We start from the raw sequence: 7104 nt of genomic DNA, 5'->3' as shown, positions 1-7104 counted from the left end.
GATTAATTATTTTAAAGACAAATTGCATAATAATATTTTATTATTGTTATGTGCACATTTTAAGTAGTTGCTTATCATATGTTTTAAGCATGACATGAAATTTGCATTTGCATAATGCATAAAAGTATTTACGATTTAAACAAAATCGAGTAGGGATATTGTTGGTGTCCTTGACTCAAGAAAGTTAGTTTTCAATATTTATTATTAAATTTTGAGAACTCGGCGTGATGAATCAAATAATGTCTAGCACGTCCTCTATGACTTAAGATAAGATTAAGGAGACCTATTAAGAATAGAATTTCTTGTAGGCTTTGTGGACCAAGGGGATTAGCGCTGCTTTCCCAAAGACAAGTTATATGTGTATGATCTTCAGGCTTTGCCTATCCAGGTGGGCTTATTTTTTTCTAAATGTATGATTTAGCTATTGAGCTTAAATGTTTGTGAAATATAAACTGTTTATCCAATAAAATGTTTATGTGCACTCTGCTCTGTTTAATGCTCGCCACAACGAATCAATTGAGGTTCTCTTATAGCCTAAAACGTTATTTGAGAATTGTGTACACCGTTAGCTGACTCGGTGGGTTGATCTCCATTCGGGCACTAACTAAGAGGCGTTATAAGGGTGCTTGCTGGATGTGTTCCGAAGCATGTAATGAAAGGGCCTGCCTGGGTAGCGTCCCGAGGTCAAAAGTAAACTTGTCTGGGTTACGCCCTCAGTTCAAGTAAATGGGAGAAACGGATCCGTCGGTGGCTAAAAGGTCCGAGATCATAGCGAGTAACAGAAAGGGAGTGTGACATGTGCGCACAAATGAAAGAAATTATTTTAACATGCTTAGAAGTTCTTTCAATTTAAAAACCTTCTAAGTCATGTCAAGTATGATTGGATAAACTGCTTTTACGAAAATATGAAATGTTTATGAAAATGCTTGCCCACTGAGTACATTAGTACTTAGCCCAAAAATACTTTCAAATGTTTTCAGGTTGGCTGGCTGGTGCTGACGGGACTGAGCTGAGGCTAGGGTTCAATTTCTATATAGACTTCCGCTGTAGTAATTACTCTTATACATCTTTTGTTTTCTCAACTTAAGATGACTTCATTTTGAGCTTCAATTTGAAATTTCTAGTTTCATGCTAATGAATGTCGGTTGTCATAAATATGAAACGAAACTTGTGATCCAAAGGGGCCTAGCCCGACTCGTTATCTTATTATTCGAGTTTTAACAAGGTTGTTCCTTGTTTATTTCTATGAATTAGTTGCACCTCGATTATATTTATTTATTCGAGAATTGGGGTGTGACAGAATGGTATCAGAGCATGAGTTTCCTTTCATGTTTCTAATAACCATAAGCTTTTTGATGTTGAGTCTAGAATAGTACCTCTAGACTTCTAAGAATGCCAGTAGCCATCAGCTCGCCGTCACACTGCCGCAACTAAGGTACGATAATAGTTTCAAAAATATACATATATGTATTTCAGATGTTATGAAAGTTTTCAAGAAAATGTGCGCCTTATGTTTACGATGCTATGTGAATGCTTTTTGTCGTGTTTGGGACTACCCGAACCCATAACGACTCAATGAATGTATTTCGTGTTTGGGACAACCCGAGCCCTTAACGAATCAATGTATGTATGTATGTATGTATGGTCGAGTTAGATTCCTTGAATCTTTCCGGCATAAGCAAAGTTTTTCATGAAAGGGACATTTAATGTCCATATGACTCAAAATTTCAAAGAAAGCAAATATATGTATGTATGTATGTATGAATGAATGATGTGAAAGTTTTATGTTATCATTTTAGGTTCACTGCCTATATGATTAGAATGATGATTTATTTTACAAACCGTTTGAGAACCACCCAATAATGCCTTACGAATGTTAGTCGTGATAGCACCACTAGAACAGCATAGAATGGACTTATATGGTACCAATGATTATGATTGAAGTACTTAGAAGTAAGTGCTTTAAGTTAGAAGTTGACTTAGAGCTTTATAAGAGATAAGAAGTTGACATGATTGGGGGCGAATCTCCCATTTGACTGAGTGATTCGTTGTGCTGGGTTTGGCCAGCCCACATAACTAAGATCTCGGTGATTGTCAATTAGATTTTTAATCTCGAGGTAGAGCATCATCACAATGTATAGACTCACACTATGTAGTTGTCATAATAAGATCTTCTTTTATCACGATAAGCACAGTAATGACTAGAATGACTTAGTTGTTGCCAGTTCTCGAAGTACTAGAAGGAGATATTCTCACAGTTAGAAAGATACACTGAGCAACAACCTATCTTTTAACCATCCATTGGTAGAATCAAAGCGACTTCTGAAATCCCGAGCGGAGAATCAGAGCAGATAGTGAGTATGATGAAGCTTCCAACCAGCTGTCAATACGTGCTCCAAATATGGTGGACACTTATGAGAAACGCGTGAAGGAGTTCCGCAAACAAATGACGTCATGAGATATTCAACTCCCCTATCAAGCCAAAGAGATATTACGTATGAGCAACCAACGAGCAAGACTCTCACCATCGAGTCACTGCTACCAAGGGAGAATGGGAAAACTCCGGCACAATCTGGATATACACCACCTCAAGATGTGGTGAAGGAAAGAAAAATAGAATGAAGGAAACAACAGAAACTTTGAGAAAAATAAAAGGGGGGACTTTAGAATAAGATTTAAGATCCAACCCAACCTCACGCTAGAAGGGTGATTATTTTGGCTAAAGTGTCAAAAGCTCCATCAAGAGGAATGTTCAAAGAAATCAAATATTTGTTTTAAACTGCAGAGAACTTGAGCACTATGTCTCATTAGCCCCAAAGTTGAATTACCTAAGTTATGACTTAGAACTCGTTGGGGTTGTGCACGTGTTGGAAATTTGGAGACACTATCTCTACGGAGTTGAGTGTGAGGTCCTTGTAGATGACAAGAATTTGAAGTGCTTTTTCGAGCAAAGAGAATTGAATGTAAGACAACAGAGACGACGTGAATTAGTGTAGAATTATGATGGTACCATCAATTGGAAATTAAGATAAGATGTTTCACCACAAAATATGAAGTACTGATTGGTGATTGCCTTATTCGGTTTAGTAATTGTTCACCATCCGGAGATAATATCAAGCTGTGCAGTTGCATCAATAGTTAAGTGTGAATTGCGAGAAAGGATTATGAAAGCACGAAATGAAAATGGATATTGGTGAGAAAATGTGTCTCGCCTCAAGAATAAGAAAAACGAAAGGATTCATGAAAGTCAGCAATAATGCACTAATGGTTGGTGGAGGATTGTGGATGTATTCACTAAGTATTACGTCTCGCAGTTAAGAAAGTATGTGATTAAGCAAGATGAGTAGTCCTAGTCCAGGGCTTAAGTTATGAAAAGAAACTAGTCGAAGATACTTGATCGCAAGGTTCAAGTTTTACGGAACAAGAAAGTTGTTCTCGTCATGTAGTGGAACCATCAGGATGGAAATTGCCACAAAAGAGATGAATGAAACGAATGACTAGTATAACAAGCTAGAATACCAAATATGCAATTCCGAGGACGGAATTTTTATAAGGAGGGAGGGATGTAACGCCCCGCATTTCCCTAGCTAAATTTAGAGTAAATTTTGAACTTAGAAGTATGAGATGATTCACGCTGGAGAATAAAAAAAAGAATTTATTTTAATTCCAACAAAAATGATTTACAAAAGAATATTTGTAAATTTAGTTATTTAAATTCTTATGCATTGCATATTTATTTAAATCAAGTATTGAGCATTGAGTATTTATCAAGATATTTATTTAGCGAACCCTGAGAAAATTCTACAGTTCCAATGATTCAACCATGAGAGATTTTAATTGTCAAATCATCCCTTCAATTTATTCACACTCAACGTTTTTGCCATACCCTTTTCTCTTACTCTCCCTAAATCAAGTACATAAAGTAACTTCTCCAATAAGCTGTTGGCCATGCCTTCTCCACGAAGCCATATATTTTACAAAGCTAAAGTTTAGCCAAAGTCCCATCCTCCACCTTTCCTCCCACTTTCAGCAGGCCTAGCTATGCTTTCCTTTACACCCAACTTCAGATTTTGCAGCTTCTAGTATACGTAAGGTACTTCAGCCAAGTTCCTATATTCCCCATTCATAATTCCCACAGTTCATTATGCCGAGGAGGAGCTCATATTTTTTAAAAACAGTCAAGCAGTTTCATAGCTTCAATAATAGCCAAGCAATTTCATATCTTTGAACAGAACATCCCCAAGGTTTCAATTCGAACTCTTTTACTTGTTTCATATTTCTATGTGATTAAAGCATTATATACCTATATCAGCAAATCATACAAATAGCAGCTCATTCTTCCACCATGTTTCATATATACACATGTATACATAATATGTGTATATACATCACTGTATAAGAAGAAGAAGAAAGAAAAAAATCGAGTCTTTTAAAAACCTTATTTTCCTTCGATTTGAACCTTGCTGTGTTGAGTCGGGTCGTTACTTCTGTGTGTGAGAGTCGAGTCAGGGCAGGGCAGAGAGTCGACGGCGGTGGCTCGGTGCCACTGTCCGTCCGATCGGGAATTGGGAGCCGACGGGCGGTGATTGTGACTTGTTGCTGCTCGCCGATCTGTTGCAGGGAGTCGGCGGCGACAATTGTCGTTGCCTTAGGACAGTGAGAGATATGAGATGTCGGAGGTGCCGCTTGACACACGAGCGGCGACTGTTTTGCTACGGTCGCCGGTGTTGCTGCATTTTGTGGAAAGAATCGGAGGAGGGAGTTAGGGGTTCTGGAGTGGGTCGAGTCTTGTGATAAGGGAGAAGAGGCGGCGACCAGCTGCTGGTCGTGGCAGCCGGAGTTCAGTGAGGGAGAACGGCGAGGCGGCTTATCGCTGTTGATTCGCCGGAGATGAAGGAGAAGAAGGGGGGGGGAGGACGTGTCTTGATCTGTGTGTGTTTGTCAGTGTGTGTCCGTGTGGGTGGGTGTGAGTGGAAGAGAGAGGACGAGGGTGCCGGAGGGGCTGTGCTCTCGCCGGAGGTGAAGGCGGCGCTTCGCCGAAGAAGGAGGGAGGGGCGCCGCTTGAGAGTGATTGGTGAGTGTGTGCGTGTGTTAGGTGTTTTGAAGAGAAAGGTTAGGTGTTGGGCTCTGTCATGGGCCAACTCAATTCTCTATTGGGCCTATTTTTATTTAAGTTGTTGGGCTGAGTTTATTTAAAGTATTGGGCCTTTGTTTATTTATTTATGTGGGCTGTGAATTTTTTTAAGAAGTTGGCCCTTACATTTAATTATTTTGGGCAGTCCACATTTTAATTAATTTGACTATCACTAGTTGATTAATTATTTTAAAGAAAAATTGCATAATAATATTTTATTATTGTTATGTGCACATTTTAAGTAGTTGCTTATCATATGTTTTAAGCATGACATGAAATTTGCATTTGCATAATGCATAAAAGTATTTACGATTTAAAGAAAATCGAGTAGGGATATTGTTGGTGTCCTTGACTCAAGAAAGTTAGTTTTCAATATTTATTATTAAATTTTGAGAACTCGGCGTGATGAATCAAATAATGTCTAGCACGTCCTCTATGACTTAAGATAAGATTAAGGAGACCTATTAAGAATAGAATTTCTTGTAGGCTTTGTGGACCAAGGGGATTAGCGCTGCTTTCCCAAAGACAAGTTATATGTGTATGATCTTCAGGCTTTGCCTATCCAGGTGGGCTTATTTTTTTCTAAATGTATGATTTAGCTATTGAGCTTAAATGTTTGTGAAATATAAACTGTTTATCCAATAAAATGTTTATGTGCACTCTGCTCTGTTTAATGCTCGCCACAACGAATCAATTGAGGTTCTCTTATAGCCTAAAACGTTATTTGAGAATTGTGTACACCGTTAGCTGACTCGGTGGGTTGATCTCCATTCGGGCACTAACTAAGAGGCGTTATAAGGGTGCTTGCTGGATGTGTTCCGAAGCATGTAATGAAAGGGCCTGCCTGGGTAGCGTCCCGAGGTCAAAAGTAAACTTGTCTGGGTTACGCCCTCAGTTCAAGTAAATGGGAGAAACGGATCCGTCGGTGGCTAAAAGGTCCGGGATCATAGCGAGTAACAGAAAGGGAGTGTGACATGTGCGCACAAATGAAAGAAATTATTTTAACATGCTTAGAAGTTCTTTCAATTTAAAAACCTTCTAAGTCATGTCAAGTATGATTGGATAAACTGCTTTTACGAAAATATGAAATGTTTATGAAAATGCTTGCCCACTGAGTACATTAGTACTTAGCCCAAAAATACTTTCAAATGTTTTCAGGTTGGCTGGCTGGTGCTGACGGGACTGAGCTGAGGCTAGGGTTCAATTTCTATATAGACTTCCGCTGTAGTAATTACTCTTATACATCTTTTGTTTTCTCAACTTAAGATGACTTCATTTTGAGCTTCAATTTGAAATTTCTAGTTTCATGCTAATGAATGTCGGTTGTCATAAATATGAAACGAAACTTGTGATCCAAAGGGGCCTAGCCCGACTCGTTATCTTATTATTCGGGTTTTAACAAGGTTGTTCCTTGTTTATTTCTATGAATTAGTTGCACCTCGATTATATTTATTTATTCGAGAATTGGGGTGTGACAGAATGGTATTAGAGCATGAGTTTCCTTTCATGTTTCTAATAACCATAAGCTTTTTGATGTTGAGTCTAGAATAGTACCTCTAGACTTCTAAGAATGCCAGTAGCCATCAGCTCGCCGTCACACTGCCGCAACTAAGGTACGATAATAGTTTCAAAAATATACATATATGTATTTCAGATGTTATGAAAGTTTTCAAGAAAATGTGCGCCTTATGTTTACGATGCTATGTGAATGCTTTTTGTCGTGTTTGGGACTACCCGAACCCATAACGACTCAATGAATGTATTTCGTGTTTGGGACAACCCGAGCCCTTAACGAATCAATGTATGTATGTATGTATGTATGGTCGAGTTAGATTCCTTGAATCTTTCCGGCATAAGCAAAGTTTTTCATGAAAGGGACATTTAATGTCCATATGACTCAAAATTTCAAAGAAAGCAAATATATGTATGTATGTATGTATGAATGAATGATGTGAAAGTTTTATGTTATC

Source organism: Salvia miltiorrhiza, chromosome 6, assembly GCF_028751815.1.
Source record: "Salvia miltiorrhiza cultivar Shanhuang (shh) chromosome 6, IMPLAD_Smil_shh, whole genome shotgun sequence".
Taxonomy (NCBI): Eukaryota; Viridiplantae; Streptophyta; class Magnoliopsida; order Lamiales; family Lamiaceae; genus Salvia; species Salvia miltiorrhiza.
Note: the sequence above shows the minus strand (reverse complement) of the source record.